This window comes from Ictidomys tridecemlineatus, chromosome 16 (genome assembly GCF_052094955.1).
Source record: "Ictidomys tridecemlineatus isolate mIctTri1 chromosome 16, mIctTri1.hap1, whole genome shotgun sequence".
Taxonomy (NCBI): domain Eukaryota; kingdom Metazoa; phylum Chordata; class Mammalia; order Rodentia; family Sciuridae; genus Ictidomys; species Ictidomys tridecemlineatus.
In genome coordinates this window covers 48,584,154-48,602,971 of record NC_135492.1, presented here as the reverse complement: position 1 = coordinate 48,602,971, position 18,818 = coordinate 48,584,154, and the positions used below count along the sequence as shown (strand labels likewise).

General features: G+C 37.2%; 1 protein-coding gene across 3 annotated transcripts in view; it reads left to right on the top strand.

The window, feature by feature from the left end:
* Window positions 1-35: 35 nt before the first annotated feature.
* Window positions 36-18,818, top strand: part of Cntn6 (contactin 6) — a 284,323-nt gene continuing 265,540 nt past the window's right edge. For 2 of the 3 annotated variants that reach the window (XM_078033569.1, XM_078033570.1), the window contains exon 1: window positions 36-696. The gene's annotated coding sequence lies outside the window, so the exon portion shown is untranslated. The remainder of the gene's footprint in view (window positions 697-18,818) is intronic. The other variant, XM_005330954.5, reaches the window with a different exon arrangement.

The window sequence follows — 18,818 nt, the reverse complement described above, 5'->3', positions numbered from 1 at the left end:
TTTCCCTTTTCTCTTGACTCTAACTAGCCCTGGGAGTTCCTGGCATGCTTCAGAGAGCTTGCGTTTGAATCCAGTCTAAATCAGGGCAGACCCTTGACCAGCTTAATCTCTGCTTGCAGATGACAATGCAGTGAAACCCGAGGAAGAGAAAAAATGAATGACTTCCTCTCCTGTCGGAAACCTAATAAGTAGTGAGTCTGACCCAGTTTTCAATAAGAGAGATTTTTTTTTTTTCCTGATGACCCAACAGGAGTGACTGTCTCTACTCAAAAGAAAGAGGAGGGTGAATTTAATCTTTTATGCCTCTGGAATGGCAGCAGATCTCAGCCACCCTCTGATTTTGTGAAGGATGAGGAAGACAGGGCTGGCTCTCCACGTCGGGAGGATTTTCCTTTTGAATATTCCAAACGGGAGCGTTGCACATGTGCCTCCAGAACTAATTGTCTGGGTTCCGTCAGGAATGCAGCAAGAGAGGAGCGTATTTCATGCCTAAGACCAGACAGGAGCCACGCAATACTCTGTGGATAAAAGGCTTGCAGTCCCAGCTGAGAAAAAGAGGTCCCATTATCTCCCAGCTGCAGAGACATTCCATACGGCTTGGTTCTGCCTGGGTGCACAGCATGCTTGGCTGAGGGCTTGCAACAGAGTTCTGCAGAAAAATTGTAAAGATCCCGAGACATTTCCCTGGGAAGATCTGTAAGTACTAAATTGTGCTGTCTGCTGCAATGAGAATATTGCCGGGCAAGCTGCAGTTTTTTTTTTTTTTTTCCCTTCCTTTCGATGTCTTTGTATTAGCATAACAGGTAAAAGAAAAAAGAAATCTGGGGTTGGGGAGAAATGACTGCTTTATTGATGTTGTGTTTCTGTGATGCTGATGCTTAAAATGCATTTATTCCTTGGGAGAGAGAGAGGAAAAAAAACGTATTGAATCTGTATTCGGGGGAGGTTAGGATCCAACCCGGGGAGAGAGACTACAGGTATAATGTTGTGTTTCAATAGTCTTTGCTGCAGTAAAACTAATGGGCAAGACCGGATGACAGTGCTAATTCTGGTACTTTCAGATGGCTACACACCCTTTCTGTAACGGCAGATGGGAAAATGGGATTGCTAATTTTTTTTTCCTCCCCCCCCCCATGGAAGGGTTGAAAGGGGTGGGGTTTGTAGTATCCATGAAGGATTTACAGGAAGGGTTATAAAAGTTTCCTGGGGGAGGATTTTGGTAAAGGTAGAGAAACAAGACAGGAAGTCAGACAGGCTCACCAAATTTTGTCTGGCTTTTTTTTTTTTTTTTTTTAAATCCAGCATCGATGTAATACTTTCTAGAATCCCCTTTAACATTTGCATTAGTCAAGCTTATCAGCATGAGGTCCTCATAATACTTTATGAAAAGTTTGTGAAGTTGACGAGTTGGGAACAAAACTTTGAAGAGTTCTGCAATGAGCCACATGTATGTAACCCATTATGTTCATGTGACGCCTGTACATGGAGGGTTTGGAGGGGTCGGGGGGGAATTGGAATGTATAGTTCTCGCAGCTCCACATGAAAATAACTTATGTGACAATAATCAGCACCCTGACTATGTCCTCTGAGAAATATTCATCGCCTATTTCAACAGAACTTATTTTGAGGCAGGGAGGTGTTGGGGTTGGTGGGGGGGGGGGGGAACAGAACAGTAGAATCACACAGAACCAATTTGGAAAATGAGGTCTTCGTAATCTAATTCTACAGGGACAATGTATTTCAAGGATATCTGTAAAAGGAAGAGCCATATGTTGAATACTGAATTATTGCTTGATTGGAACAATTTTCTTTTATCTGCTGGGTTTGTTTATCATCTTTTAAAAATACGTTGTTGTTGTGGTGGTGGAAGGTTTCGCCAATTTATGTGCACTGTAGTAATCCAAGAAAATATTTCAGCCTTCTCTCTTCTGCCCCTCCAACTTGCCTATCACACACATACACACACACACCCACGCACACATGCACACACATGTAAATATATGTGTTTTCACAAAACAAACATAGACCCACAAAAATGTGGGCTGGCACAATCTGTGCATCAAACAGAAATACAGAGACCTTGTATTTTTGATACAATGGGATGTTTCAGTGGGTTTTTTTTCCTTTTTACTTTATTTATTTATCAATCATCATGGGTGTGCAGCCCAAAGACTTCAAATCTAGAAACTTTTACATAAGGCTTTATATGTTACAATGAGAGACAACTTCACCCATGCTAGCAGAAAACAAAAATGCAAAAATCTATTATTTAGGAACATTTGTGTGGCTTTTGCTTACTTTGTACATTTCTAGCAAAGTCCCAGAACATATTTTTAAAATTTCTGTGTAACTTTCCTTAATGAAGACAAATTCACTTGCTCATTGAGAAAAATGATCGTGTAGTGAGTCTGAACTTGGATAATGATGTTATGAAAAGAATGTAAGATATAAAGCTGATTGTATATTTATGGTCTTCAATAAGCGAAAACACTCAGTGGGATAAAAGTAAACTTGAAACTCTTCCAATTTTTATAGGAGGATGGTAATAAATTTTTGCTTATTTATTTATAGTAATGGAGTATCAATTAGAACGCAGTAGCATAACATACTCTTTAAAAGTAACTCAAGCTCAAATAAAAGTTCAAAAAGAAAATTCCATCACCCAAAATATTGTAGATTATCATCATGCCTAAATTCAGATAATAAGATAGAGAGAAAGAGTAAAAACGGGGGTACTTTTGCAAAAATTATTTCCTATAATAATATATCTTTTTTTAAGAATAAGAAGTACTTAGATAACATGGTGGCATAATCAATGTTAGACAAACATTCTTTCATAAGAATGTTATCTTCATTTTATATTTTAAAACCTACAGTATTTAATTTTAGATAGCTTCCTAAAAACTATCTGAAATAAAACTCAAAAATTGCCAAATTTCAGCTATTTTTCTTCCCAAAGGAGATAACTCTACGGTTATGACCAAAAACTACAAAATCATTAACAGTTTAGTCATTTTTTTTAAAGATCCGAATGGCGGTATTGAACAATCTCTAATAAGTCCTTTCTATAATACTAAAATAAATCAGCACATGTACTTGATAACTATCAAGCCTACCCATACCTCCTGAATTCAAATTCCATTAGCAGTTTTCCGTTACTGAGCTTTATAGTAACCACGATACTATGCTGAGCTTTATAGGATTTATCTTAATTCCCACAAACTTAGTTTAGACTGTGACTTAAACTTTGAAAGAAATCATCTTTACCAACAAGCATTCCCCTGTCAATTGACCATGACCTTCTTGGGTTGCAGAATTTCCGTTAGGTAAGTAGTACCCTGCCACTGAACAGACAGTCAGAGGTGCCTGAATATTTCTTCCTTCCTTTCTTTCTTTCTTTTTTAACCTTATGCACAGTCTATTCTGTGTGACAACTGCATATTCTTCCATGGGTTATCTTTGGGGAACCAACATTTCCTTCCACAAATATTTCAGTATTTGTATGCATTGCCGGGGACCCTTCTTACATTGAAAGGTGCGCAGAAATTTTAGGTGCATCTGAAATTTCCATCCTTGAATGTGACTTATTTTTTTGATGTTCCCATGATTCTTTGCTTTCTTTTCTTGTCACAATGTATTGTCACAAGTTGTGGTCTTCATCAATATTCTCTGGATGTTTATCCCTTTGAATTAAGATTCTTTTATTTTTGGACCTTTTTTTTTTCTTAACCTTGTACTAGTTCTTTGGGCCTCACGTTCCAGGTTATGGGCTAACAGTTAATACTGCCTGTTTCTTTTCTGTAGGGTCACCAATTATGGACACGTTGGTCCTCCTTTGTTTATCTTACACATCTGTCATATTATCCAAACTCATGTTCACTACTATACTTTTCCTGCTCATTGTGTTTTATATCCTGAACCCAGTCTACCACAACCCTAGCAATGATTTTTGTTTAGTAGTTAATAACGTATTATTGTTTCGAATGTAACTGTCATCTCTGAAACGTTCATTCTCCTCTATAATTGTTATTGTGTTTATTCTCTTAGCTCCCTATATTTTATTTTGGTTCCTAAAATTTCTGTTTTAAAATATGTGCAGAAAGATTTATGCTTTCCAGATATTAAATCTATGTAAGCAGGGCATGGGTGGGTACAAAACTGCAATCCCCAAAGGCTCAGGAGGCTGAGGCAGGAAGATCCCAAGTTCAGGAACAGGCTTAGCAATTTAGCGAGATACCCAGTAACTTGGAGTGACCCTGTCCTAAAATAAGAACAAAAAGGGACTAGGGATGTAGTTCAGTGGTACTGTGCCTCAGGGTTCAATCTTCAATACCAAAAAAATAAGATAAAAAATAAAGATGTCTATGGTTTTGTAAGTGTAAGTCTCTAAGCACTTTCTCAAAATCATAACTGTTCTTTTGAGATTTATGTTTTTCAGTTACATTTTTCTTCAAAATATATGCATCAGAGATGGACAGGTGATATCTAGAAGATATTTTTAGGTCCCTGAAAATATTCTGTATGATTCTGTAGTGGTAGATACATGTCCAAATACATACAATTGCCCAAATGCACAAAATGTACAAAACCTAGGGTGACCCTAATAGAACCTATGAACTTTGGGTGATCGTAACATCAACGTAGGATTATCAAGGGAAACGAGTTTACCATTTTGGATTTGTATATCAATGGTGGGAGAGGTCACATGGTCACACATGATTTAAAGTAGAAGACATAAGGTCATTCTAATTTTTTTTTTTTTGCTCAATTTTGATGTGAACCTTAAGGTGCACCAAAAGAAATAAAATCTATGAAATAGTGGGGATGAAAAGGATTCAAGTGTTTTTCAGTATTTTATTTAAATATTACTTTGGAATGAAGTGAAGTATTTGTGGGAGGACAGTGGAGTTAGGAGCCTGTGGTAGAAATGTTAAGACAGAGTATCTAGAGTCTTAACCAAGTTTTCTCTCCAAAATGTTGGAGCTGTCAAATGGCCATCTCCTCTATTTGAGGGAACCTGTCTCAGTTGTCCTAGAGTGACTGGCATAATTTATAGAGAGGCCATTAAAGCAGGAGCCTATGTGTTCTAGACAGATGGTGTTAGATTTTTGTCACTGTGACCAAAATACCTGACCAGCACCACTTGGAGGAAGAGAAGACTATTTTGGGCACAGCATTTCAGAGGTTCCATTCATGGTCGACCAACTTCCTCATGTCGGGCTGGAGATGAGGCAGAACATCATGGTGGAAGAGCGTGGCAGAGGAAAGTTGTTCACCTCCTGGTAGCCAAGGAACAGAGGGAGAGAGAGAAAGAGACAGAGACAGAGAGAGAAGGTCCCTTGTCCTGTGACCCACCTCCTTCAGCCATGACCCCTTACAGTTGCCACCCAGTTCGTCATTTTGAATCATCAATTCAGCAAATGGATTGATCCACTGTTGAGCTACAGCTCTCATAACCTAGTCTTCTCGCCTCTGTGTCTGTGAGAGCAATCACTGAAGACAGATGGCCTTTTGCTTTGTTTTACCTCTGTGTCCTGACCACTCCCACCATGAACTTTTTCTTTCCCTTCATTGTTCCTGTAGAATGGGAGATGAATAAGGATCTCGTTATTTAGTGAGCTCTAGGTAGGAATCTTTCAGCTTGGAGCAATTCACCAAATGAAGGTTTCGTGAGAAAATTATTATTTTCATTATTCTCGTCGACAAAAGCCATTCTAGTTATAGTTGAGTGTGCATGCATGATGTATGTATTCTAGAGTATGAGAGATTTGTCATGGTACAGGCACGACACCGACTGTATCAGAGGACAGACCAGCTCCTGGACCTGCTTTCTGCTAGCATCTCCTACTCGTCTCTATTAGGATGCCTTTGGCTCACTTCACTGTCTTATAATAAATCCTCAAGTAATGTGCAAGTGCATTTGTATTATCGTAATACAAATCAAAATTTTGCTGACTTGGGTCCTTTTTTTAAAAAATGTAGACTTAAGTATGAAACCGATACAGAAGAGGTTTCCAATTATATGAGTAAACGAATTAATGAAATTACATGGGTTATCGTGATCCTTAAAAGAAGCACTAAAATAATTAAGGTTTTGTTTTTTGTTTTTTGTTTTTTTTAATCTTATGAGGTAGAAAACTGAATATTCTACTGGTGAAACAAATTTTGTCCTCTGAGTTGGAGGAGAATGAGGGAAAGATTCCGGAGCCAGTGCTTGAACTCAGATGCCACCACGGTATCCGTATCTCCCCATATCTATACAGAATAGCTTAGTCCTCTCTGCCTGTTTCCAATCTATAAAAGAATGACAACAATATTTACTTCATTGTACTAAACAGGCTAATCTAGGTGGAAAAGCTGGGGCAATTCATACGCACCCTATGTGTTCATTGTTTATATTAGTGTTATCACATTTGGCTCTGAGCTTTGGGATCCATTGGGTAAAAAAATAATAATATAAAACAAATTGAAAAGAATAAAATTATCATCATCATCTAATCAATTGTATGGGGGTATTTAGTAGAGAATTAAATTTGGAGTATAAATCATAATTGGAAATGAAAATATAGTTCAGGGAACATGGTGAAAAGATTTAGAGATGCTGGTCTTTGGATGCATGTAGTTTTAAAAAAAATATAGAAATGGTATTTCTGTATACAGGAAGTAATTGGACCTGCTCAAGAAAGAAGGTTTATTCAATTTTCGGATTATAAAAGCAATGCACACAAAAGCTTAAGAAAAAATAAGCCATAGATTTCTTTTGCCAGAGAAAACTATTACAGCATGCTTCTGAGTTTCTTTTCTGATTTTATTGTTTTTTTTTCTGTTTTTTTTTTTCCCTAAATTAAAATATCCCTTGTCTCCAAGTAATATATGCATCTGGAAACCACAATAATAAAATCTGAAGTTACAGGAACATACAGCATAAACATCTTCCCATCAAATGCCAAGTCCCACTTCCCTTATTTTACTACAATATTTTCCTTGTAGTCACAGTTATAAATTTAAATAATCTATTTTGACTTCTGTGACGGGATGTCGACATTTAGCATCATTTCTGTTGGCTTCAACTTTCAAAGCTAGGCTGTTTTTCCTATCTTTCATTATTTTTTACCCTTTTTCCAACACAGTTTCAACGGTTCCTTCAGTTTTTAAACTCTGTAGCAGTAATGCAAATCGCATGTGTCACTTTTGTTGAAGTAGGCTGTTTTTAAATATTCAGGTCAGTAGCAACTTTATCATGACCAATTTCCCCCACTCAGAGTTACCAAAAGCTTGGAGCTGAGGTTGTGGCTCAGTGGTTGAGCACTTGCCTCTCACATGTAAGTCCCTGGGTTTGATCCTCAGCACTGCATAAAAATAAATAAGCAAAATAAAGATATGATGCCCATGTGTAACTAAAAAAAAGTTTTTAAGTATCTTTTTAAAAATAGTTACCAAAAACTAAATATTATCAGATGTTAACCTTTTTTTTTTCCTTATTCGTAAAAATGAATAACCATACTGATGTAACAGGGACTTGCTTTGTACTTTTCTCTAGTTTGTTCTTCTTCATTATCATGAATTGTTTGCATTTATTTGATTTCTTTTTATTGTGTGTGTGTCTGCATAAAATATTGTTTTTAAATTATAAAAGGTATTATACTGAAAATAATCTGCTGCATTCCTTGCATACTGTACTATGTACACTGTTATGTGTTTATGAAAATACATATAGATCTTGGTTATGTTGTTTTGCGATCTGAATATTAAACTTTAATCTCTTTTTTGACACATACTTTTTATATCAGTATTGCAACATTCCATTTATACCTTATATTGAGAACATGGATGCAAGCTTAATTTCTATAGACAGTATCAAGACTGTGCTGTGTCCACAATTTCAAGTTCATCATATCTTGTCTCAGAATCCGCCTTTAAAAAGATGCTTAATTCATCCACATCTGTTATGATTGTTGATAGAGTTTGACTCACTTCTTGTCCCTTATATTCTATTTTTTTATTTTTAATCTCTTTTATTAAATCAATTCAACATTTTTATTCACTTTTTTCCCAGTTTTACTACTTTAAAAATTACATACCCTCTTGATAATAATTTTTTGAGCATAGAGATGTTAACATGTGTCACACATTTTGTTTTCTAATAAAGACCATAGATAATAGAACTATCTTCCCCCACAAAAAGGATGATAATTTATCAAAAATTCTTTCCAGCTCTTTCTCCCAATGTTCATGCTTCCAACATATATTTTTAAACTGCCCCAAACATTATTGCCAAAGTTGAATAATTTTATGATGTATTTTCCCGAGTTCTTGATTCACCCTTTCTTCTTGCCTCTTTGGGACATCTTCTGAATCCCTTTCCTGTGTATTGAATTGCATTTCTAAGTCATCCTAGAAATAGTACTAAAGTTCCCTTACAACTTACGCATTGAAATTTACTTTGTTTATAGGCTAAAATAATACCGTGGTTGGTTAGGGAACTCATGGTTGATCAAAGGTTTTTTTTTTTTTTTTTTTTTTTAACCCTAAATGTTTGCATATTCTGTTCTTTGATCTTTGGGATATAATGTAGCACTTGGGAAGACTGCTCATAGTCTTACTTTCACAGCTTCATAGATCTGTCTATTTACCCTGGTAATTTTTAAGAAATTCTCTTGATTCCTTTATATCTATCAATTTATATATATATTTGAGTGGTCTTACGTTCATCCCCTTCAGCCTTGACAAGGTCCTATTCTGTTTTTCTTTAATTGTGAAAACTTTTCAGGTATCGTATATTTCAAACTTGCATCTTTTACACCCTTTTGCTTTCCCCATCACGAATATGTAATTCAGTCATACCATCTTCTGCCTTTAATTACTGTTCCATGTTTAATTATTTTCCTTTCTTTCCCATCATATTTTGTGTGATTTCCAGGTTTTTTTTTTTTTTTTTACTTTATACTTTCTTTTTTAGAACATTTTTAAATTTCCACGGCCGCTTTTTGATCTTCTCCGGCTATTCTCTTCATGCCTAAAATTCCTGTTCCATTCTTCACCTCTTCCAAACACAGGATAAGGTTTATTTTGGAGTTAGATTTTTGGTTGTTCTACTCTTTTTCTGCCTCGGGGGACACACCCCTCCGTAATTCATTTCTGCTGGATTTCCCTCCTGGTGGCTCGTTCTTCCTGGATGTCCGTGGACGGGTTCTCTGTTAGTGTGCATTTTTTCTGTGTCTGAGTTGGGTGTTCTCTGTAGCCGTCTCTCTCTTTTTGACTTCTTGAAGGGCTCCACACTGCTCCCCTCCTTTGGATTACTTTCTGGGTGAGTTTCTTGGCCTCCAATTATCTTGTGAGACCCATGGAATGGATTCGGTCCTTACCAGCAATGCCCAAATCCTGTGACCTGAGGGTCTCTTTCTCCCAGTTAACCAGATTCCTGGATGACTCCATATTTCACCCAAGGTCCTTTTATTCTTGGGTTATCCTCGCTTTCCCCTCTCCTCGACGGTCCAAGTTTTCTGTGCATTTTGGGGCTGCTAAGCATTTCTTTTTGTCACTTCCAACCCGGGATCTTTATACAGTCTAAAGGGTTTGTTACACTTGTGTAGCATTTCTAAGTGTTTGCAAGTGCAGATGTGTTTCCTTTGTCTTGTAGAGACCTCCTGCCCTTCCTTGCAATTTTATATTCACTCGAGTTTTGTTTTTTTTTTTCCCATCTACTTTTTCTCCCCTTCCTGGAAGTAACCAAACCTTCTATCTTGCAGGTATTTTTGTTTTGTTTTGTTTTGTTTTTCTTATAGCTTCATAGATTTCTTTTAATTCGCTTTCTATCAGTACATGGGTGCTCTAGAGGTGAAAGCATATGATCATTCAAAAACTTTGTGTCTGAAGTTTCTTAAAAGTTTTTAAACAAAGATTTCTCCCAGAAATTAGTCTTCATATTTAAAATAATTCTCCAGGTCATCATACTCATTCATTTAAAAATATATATATATATTGTTAAGCCTCTTGAATAGGATCTCATAAGAAATGGCTAAAGTTGGTCAGAGTGGGTGGTATAAGTCTGTAATTGCAGCTACTTGGGAGGCTGAGGCAGGAGGATCTCAAGTTTGAGGCCAATGTGGGCAACTTAGTAAGGCTCTGTATCAAAAGTAAAACAAATAATATAGCTGATTTAGCTCAGTGTTAGAATGTCCAAGGTTCAGTCGCCAATACTGGCGTGTGGGATGGGAGTTAAAGCCAGTTGTTTCTATCTTTCTATTAGTTCTGTAAGCATTATGACAACTTACGATAATTCTCGATTTAGTCCAAAAGAACAGTTTATCTATTGAGAGAATAAGCTAGAAAACAAAAAATTTAGTTAGGAAAGCTGAATAAAGGATTTTATTAGTTTAGATATTCTTTAGGAGTTACAGCTGTATTAATTCTTTATGTCTAGCCATGTGCAAGTTTTAAATGCAATTGTTCAAAAACTTTCTTAGCACATTAGTTTCAAGGACACTCCACAAGCTGAGCTCACATAGACCCTTCTTCCATTCGAAGGTTTCTCCTGCATAGGGTTGAGAATATTGCAGGGTTGTTTCAAAATCTCTTCGTTTGTTAAAAAAAAAAAAAAAGTATCTACTTTGACAACAAGAAAGTAAGATGCAAATCAGTTACTTGGTGAAACGTTCCCAGTCATGTGTCACTCGTGTGTAAAAGGCCAATAAGGTTGAGCTCTTGGAAGAATTTGTGGTGTTTTATTTTGAAAGCCCTTGTCTGCCATGATCTAACATTTCATTTTATTTGGCTGATCTTGGTTGTGTACATCGAAAGGGGATGTGTGAGGAGGTATGTTTGAAGCTTCCTGCAGAATCTGTGTGACTAGCAAGAGTATCCTATATTTGTTTTAATAGAGCTCTTAGCAAAAGATCATTTCCTTCTCTGGCTTCTCTCAGTCTTCCCATTCGGACACAACAACCAAGGAAAGAGGAGATCAGAACTCAGATTCGCTGCTCATTTTCAGTTGCCTGAGAAATGGGAAACTTTTTAAAGTTTCGTCGGAATGAAAGTTCCACCATTCCTCATAGATTGATAGAAGGATTTTTTTGTTTTTGTTTTTTTTTACAAAAATATTTTTAAGGCCTTTAATTTTGTTGCCAAACTTGTAGACATTCTCAGCTACGAATCTGTAATGCTAACTGTTATGCTAAATATGACATTTATGCAGACGTAGACTTTTTTGTTTTTTCAAAAGACGTCTCTTAGAATTAGCACAGGGGGCCGGGGCCGATATGTGCATATTTTGGAGAGATGGTTTTATTGTTTGTTTTATTGTTAGTTTGTACCTACTGTGCCTATGTGGTATGTGAGCAGTACTGCAAGGGCCCCCTGTCCTCTTCCTGTCAAGATATAGGTCACTTAGGTGGCAGAAGCTTTCTCAGTGCTGAGTTCTCCAGCTTCCTCTTGCATCTTGTAGATACAGAGAGTGATCATGCAGTGAGAGAGACACCTTTCTTAGAGACAAAGAGAAAGGAAAGATCAGAAGATAAATGTCTTCCTTGCCATGTGCAGTTTAAGATAGAACATCAAACAGAAGTTTCCTTACATTGATGCACACAATGCCAGAGATTTTTTTTTTTTAACCTTTAGTGGCTATGGAACAACAGTCAAATCAATTTGTGTCAGTACATTTTTCAAGATTCGTAAATATGTTGGTTATGTCCTAAAGAATATTTTTATGCATGGAGTCTGGGTTCCTGAATGTTATTTTTTCTTTCTTGACTTTCTTTCCATAGAGGAAATTGTCTTCAACTCATTTAAATGTTTTGGTTAATTCAGGTTAATAATATAGCATGCTGACTACGGTCATGTGTAATCAGAACAAATTAAAAAAAATATATAGCATTCTGAATGACAAACATTGAAAATAGTTTAAGAAAATATATCAATAACAAAGCTATAGCAAAAGTCATTTTAAATTCGACTACATGATATTTAAAAACTCTGAAATCTGTCAATATCATTTTGAGGGACAGCTGAAAATGATACTTATCCTTATTGTCTTATATTGACATTTTTGAAGCTTTTTTTTCTGTGCCTTGTGTTTGTGGAAGTTTGTGTCATTCTTTATTTTATTAGAGATTTCTGTGTCTGTGTTATTCCCCAGATTCTGAGTGTTTCCTGGGTTAGAACCCTGGATTGCTCCTTTTTGTATATTTAGTACCTGTTTCATAATAGACATGTTTTTCAGTAGTTTGTTAATCTCACAAATATCCACAGGATTCTTGTCATCTTATGGGTGTTATTCTAGGTACTGAAGATGCAGTTGGGAATAAAACAGGGAGAAACCCTCTTCTTGTACTTCAAAAATCTTATATGTGTTCTATTTCGCTTGTCAGTGAATTTTAATTATGTAGAATAATCATGGCTAACCTTCTTCATTTTTTATCTTACCTAAGAAATGAGCATTATAAGCTATTAATTATTTAATTGTGTGAGTTTTTCAAACAGAGTAATCCTTCATAGTGAGAAATACCACAAGGATTACCTAAAACAGAATCACATGTTTGCAGATAATAATTATCCCTCTATTTTAAGAGTGTTATACTGCATTATAGCTTATCCAAAAGATAAAGAATTGGCCTCAAAAATAGCAGATTAACCAAAAATAGGAACTCATATTGTATGCACAGAATTTTCTAATCACATGGCCTAGATCCCTTGCCTGAATGATACTCAACTTCAACAAGTAAATGTGGACTCACTAAGATGGAGGAAACTGCTCAAAGTTTGCAAACTAAGCTGGGCACAGTGGTGCATGCCTATAATTCCAGCAGCTTTGGAGGGTGAGACAGGAGGATTGCAAGTTCAAAGCCAGCCTCAGCAACCTCCAGGCGCTAAGCAACTCAGTGAGACCCTGTCTCTAAATAAAATACAAAGTAGGGCTGGGGAGGTGGCTCAGTGGTTGAGTGCCCCTGGGTTCAATCTCTAGTACCAAAAAAACCCCCAAAAAACCAAGTTTGGAAACTACATTTCTTAAATACCTTTGGTTTGTTAAATAGCAGATGGAAAAAAATCGATGACAAACAGAATATATTTTATTTTAATAACTGTTTTCAAGTGAAAAATGTCACATATATTTATCATACAGAATTTGGAAGTTAAAGAAAAACATACATTGCTTTTTTATTGTACCACTCTGTGTGTGTTTAAAATATAACATGAGCGTGCACATAGGGTCTGTCTTATAATTTTTACTAAAGCAATGTATCGTGAGTATATTTAACATCATCAAATATCATCCCAAAGCTTAAGGATCTTGTTCTAGGTTCATGTCCCATAATTTATTCAGATCAATAACCTATCAGCAGCTATTTAGCCTCTCACTATTTATGAATAATACTGTCATGTATATCCTTGTGCTAAATGTTTTGTATGTGTCTGATTTTTTCTTAAATTCCTCTAAGTACATTTTCCATGTCCAATGAGATGTGTTTTTAAAGGTATCAGTGTGTATTACTAAATTGTACTATTATTAATTAATCACTCATAGGTATTCCATCAGTATTTGTGGAGTTATCAAATTAGTGAAAAATTTCTGTGTACTATGAAACAGGTACTAATATACAAAAAGGAATAGGTCAAGTTTCGAGACCTAGAGGAACTTACGTTTCTGGAATACAAAATAACCACAAATATATATTTTTTTAAAATCAGAAATCTACAACGCCCTCTTGAACATTAAGACAGCTATGGAATATCCATTGGCCGCATCCTTGTAAATACCGTTATTGATTTTAAATGCCCTCCAGTTGGATTGGCAAAATAAATGCACACATAGACCAGATTTCCATATTACTCTAAATCAACATCCCCCCCCCATAAATACAGCACTGAATGTTCCACAGTGTGTGTTTGCCTTTCCATCTGCTCCTCTTCTTAAGGTCAGCCCATTATTATTATCTAACATTTGTTTGAGATTTCACAATATTTCTTATCCTCAAGAAATTGATCTTATGTCAAAGAGATGGCTCGTAATTTCCACGTCTCAAACTTTTTTTTTTTTCCAAGTTTATGTATTTATCTTGTTGAATTTTTTTAACTGTGAAACCTCCTGAAATGTATTGTCAGCTTTGGGACTCTTGAGTTTCCCAGCGTATACAGTGGAGTCAGGCATCCCTCACCCGGTTTCTACAAACTCAGAGGGACTATCTGAAGCCAAATGAGTTCTTTCTGAACATACTTTCATAACGATCAGTGATGCACCATGATTGCTCTTGGTCTTTTGAAAAGTAAATCCATTTTTTGACCTACCATGTTCATCAGGTCATAAAATGTCTGAATGAGTAACTCTTTGAGTTTCCTAAAGATAGGGACGATGGTTCTCTCCAGTCTCAGCACATAGCGCAGTATCTGGCATGGAATTGGGGGCTCAATAAATGCTTGCTTAATGAATTAGGTTTTAAATATACTCCGAAACATAACTTAAAATACATCTGTGTTCATTCCAAGTCTGCTCTTACAGTGTCATCTAAATCTCATGGGTAAGAAAGAGCACCATGTTAAAATGATAATTAATGTTAAATGTGAATTTATGTCTTCTGCCCTTGGCAGCCATGCTTCTCCACTCCATAATGAAACAATCAGGAAACTTAACAAGTTATTTATTATGCCACCACAAATTGCATTTCTCATCTGTCTTGGGTGGGTGATGTATATTGTGAGCTTTTCGGAGATTTAGTATAGTAGCGAACTTCAGGAGTTCGCAAGATAGATTATATGGATTAGGTGTGCAAAACATATCTGGATTAAGAAACCAGTGATAAATCACAAGAGCTGAAGTACCCGTGAGGTGTATCAGATTTTTTTTCCTCTTCATGTACACCAAAGAATGTGAAATTACAGAGTTTGTTTCTTCAGCCCAAGGAAGAACGACTTATTCTGTTTTAACTTGAACTTGAGTCCTCATAACGGCACCGTACGAGGCTATTTTAATTTGTAAGAAAATAACAAAAATGAGATGTTTGAGTTTGTCAGTGAGAGTTTGAGAAACCGGTTTTTGTTTGATGGAGAGCTTAATATATATTCACATTTTCTTTGGCGTATTTAATAAAAAAAAAATACGGAGGCTATTAAACCAATATGTTTCATTTCTGGTTTAGAATATAATGGCATTTACTAACCAGGCATTACTGCTGTGTTTGTCAGATTTTCATGACTATGAGAAAAAATATACAAAAAAAAACCCCACAAAACACTTGGCATAATCAACCTATAAGAAGGGAAGGCTTATTTTTGACTCATGGTTTTAGATATTCAGACCGTGGATGGTTGGCTCTGTGCTATTGGGCCTTTGGCTCAACAAACACATCATGGTGGTATTCCATCCTGGTGCAAGCTGTTCACCTCAGGAGGATGGGCAGAGAAAGGGGAAGAGGAAGGATCTAGGACTCCAGTGTCCACTTCAGAGGCCTGGCCCCACAAACCTGCTTCCTTCCACTAGCCCCATTTCTTAAAAGATCCACCAGCTCCCAACAGCTCAAAGTGCTGGGAACCAAACTTGTCTCACACACAGGCCTTTGGGGGACACCATTCAAACTACAGCAATTACATTATCCTGAAGCAACAAACTGCCTATATATTTTAGAAGTTTGAATTGACCAAGATTTCTCTGTGTGCATCTCTGATGTGAGAAATCCATTCGAGAAACCTCCATGTTACCATTTCACATGCCCATAGGCTTCCACGATTTTATGAGTGTTCCAGAGACCCGCCATGTTGGTTAATCATTTCTGCTCAGAGGTGATTCCTACATATCTCTGCCATTCAGATTTCATCGGCTAACACAGAACACTCAGCAGGGTGGTGAAGTCGAATGTCTTATTCCTCTGGAAGAGGAGAATAAGGAATAGTGGTGAGTGGCAACAATATAGTATTTGTAGTTTGGAGTTTGCTAATAACAGACGGTCTACCTGGTCCTCTGGCTCACTCATAAATCCACTTCAATTATGTTAAGCAGACTGATTCAGTAACTCAGGTAGTTTTTTTGTGTGTGTTTCATTGGAGAACATGCTCACTATTGGTGCTTCCTAAGGAATATATCAATATGTTCCCTCCTATGTACTCAAGTAACTCCTCCCTGTTTGTTTTATTGGCTGACTCATTCATTCAGTAAGTATGCACCTGGATCATCTATGCACCATGTCCTACATTCTCTTCGGGGCATCAAGGCTTGGAGGCACAATGTCCTGTCTCCATGAATCTTGGAACATTTAGAGGAGACTAAGTTAAATTACCAGATAAAATATCACTTTTCTTAGAGCCCCAAAGAAGAGCCCCGTGGTGCTCTCAGAATATAAAATGACCATGTAAGGAAAGTCAGCGAAGGCATCCATGGATAATGAGTAGGCAAAGTCTAGTTCAAGTGAAGACCTCCTATTCACAGAGAAGGGGAGTGGTCCTGAGAAGAGGTACGGTGGGGACTAGGGACTGAAAACCCTCGTATGAAGTCCAGGTGGCTCAAAGCTTCAGATGTCACAGGAGGCTGAAGAAGTACCGGAGCCTGACCAGGAGCTTTCTGGAGCTACCTGAAGCTTCTGGTTCTGTTCCTAAAAGAGACAGAGAAGCTGCAGAAATTTGTTTCTTTGAGCGTGAAGCCATACAACCAGATGCCTTCATTGAAATACTCATCCTGTCAATCACGTAGAGAAGTTCCTTTTTCCTCACCCAAACGTTTGGCATCAGGCCAACGTGGTGGAAGCCACAGAGGAACTGGGTGAGCAGAAAGAAGGCATCTCAAGAAGGTCTCTTCTCTTTGGCTAACCAGTCCAACTTGTTTTTGGATTTCACAAACACTGATTTTTTTTTTCCTTCGTTCCCCATGTTAGACATTTTTCACAGTTGTCAACAGAAACAATGAAAGAGGGGAAAAGAATTTTTACCAATTAAAATTTTAAAAATCTCACTGATTTTTAGAGTACAAGCACAAACTGGCTAGTTTTGGAAAAATGTCTGAAGCAATAGTTTTGAAAAACATAAAGGATAACAAAAATAAGGATACATCCTTCTGAAAACTGCTCAAAATAGTGCTAGCAAAACTCTGTCAATTCTTAGCATTTAAGAGGCAGCAAGAGCCCACTTCCTTCTTCTGAGAACACAGAAAGCCTGCAGAGGAGAAGCCTCCAAAGTCCCTGGAGGGAGAGACACCAAAGAGAGAGGGCACGTGGAAGGAAAGGGTCTCTCTAGCTAAGAGGGTGCCCCCAAGATCTGTAAGGAGGTTTCCATGGTACCACTTGGGAAATCAGGAACCCTAAGTGAATCCAGGGAACTGTCAAGTGAGCCTGCAGACTTTGAGAAATAATGAGTTGTTGGAATGACTTGTTATGTAGCATTAAGTAAATGAAAGTCCTATGCTTAATTTTTATGAGGAAAATAAAATGCAATGGGGTGTCTTTCAATTTCCTGTTTTGAATATTTATGGATACATAAAATAAATAAAATAAATATTTTATTTATCCCTATTCAAAAAATATAACAAGACCAGGGCTGGAGGTAGAGCTCAGTGGTAGAGCATAAACCTAGCATGGGCAAGACCCTGAGTTCAATCCCAGAACTGAGAAAAGAAGAAGATGTTTATGCATGTGCATATATATAATGTACACACACACACACACACACACACACACACGCACACACACACGTATGCACCAAGACTCACACGGCACAGGACTGTCTCTGCGAGTTGTATGTGGTTATTATTTTTTTTTTGGATTTCCAATTTGTTTAAATCACAAAGACTTAAATAAGGCCAGGCAGCTCAAGAGACAGGACATTTCTGTTAGGATTCGTTTTCATTTAGGTGTATTATGATTTGTGAAGAGTTCGTTTGGCCGTGAACAAAGATCAACAGGGAAGACTAATGTGCTGATTTTGACCTTTGAGAGGAAAAAAACCAAAGAGGAAAGCAGGTGCAGCAACATGCATACAGAAAGTCAAGGATATATAAATGACTTCCTTCGGTGCTCGGAAGCCTTTATAAATTTCTTAAGTGGTTTCTTTTCGTATACTGTGGACCCGAGTGTTATTTTTATATCAGGTTATACATATTGTGTTAGTAGTCTATCCAATGAACTTCCTCTTTTGCTTCATTTATTTCTCTGAGCTCCTGGTTAGCCAGAACAATTTGGAGGTTGAAAATGTAACCGAAGATACATAACGTGTGTGTGTGTGTGTGTGTGTGTGTGTGTGTGTGTGTGTGTGTGTGTGGCATATCATTGTCTCCATGAAAGGTATCATGTGGATTTTCATTTCCATAGTGTAATTAGTTTGTTTGTTTGTTTTATGGATATACATCTTCCTGGTCTGTAAACTACACAAACCATAAAAAAAAAAAATCCATTGAATTCCTTGGCAACCACAGGGCTCTCAACAGAAGCAGAACAAATAATGGCAGGTAAATGAAGATTTGTCGTGATAGACGGACTCACATGATTACAGAGACTGAGAAGTCCCACAGTCTGCTTTTCGAAAAGCAGAGACCCAAGAATAAGTGTAGATCCAGTGAAATTCAGAAGGTCGTAGATCTTTTGAGAGTACAAGGCACAGCTCTCAGGGTAAGGGCACGAGAGAGCTGTCATACCAGCCTACAGAGAAAGACAGGAAGGGAAGACATGCTCCCTTCCTGTACCTTTTTGTTCTCTGGAGACCTTCAGTGAATGGACTGGTGCCCAACCCCACTGGAGAGAGAGCAGTCTGCATCACTGAGGGCACAGTTCAATGCTAATCTCATTGTGAAACATCCTTGCAGAAACAGTGTTTAATAGGGACACTATACTCTGTAGCCCAGTGCAGTT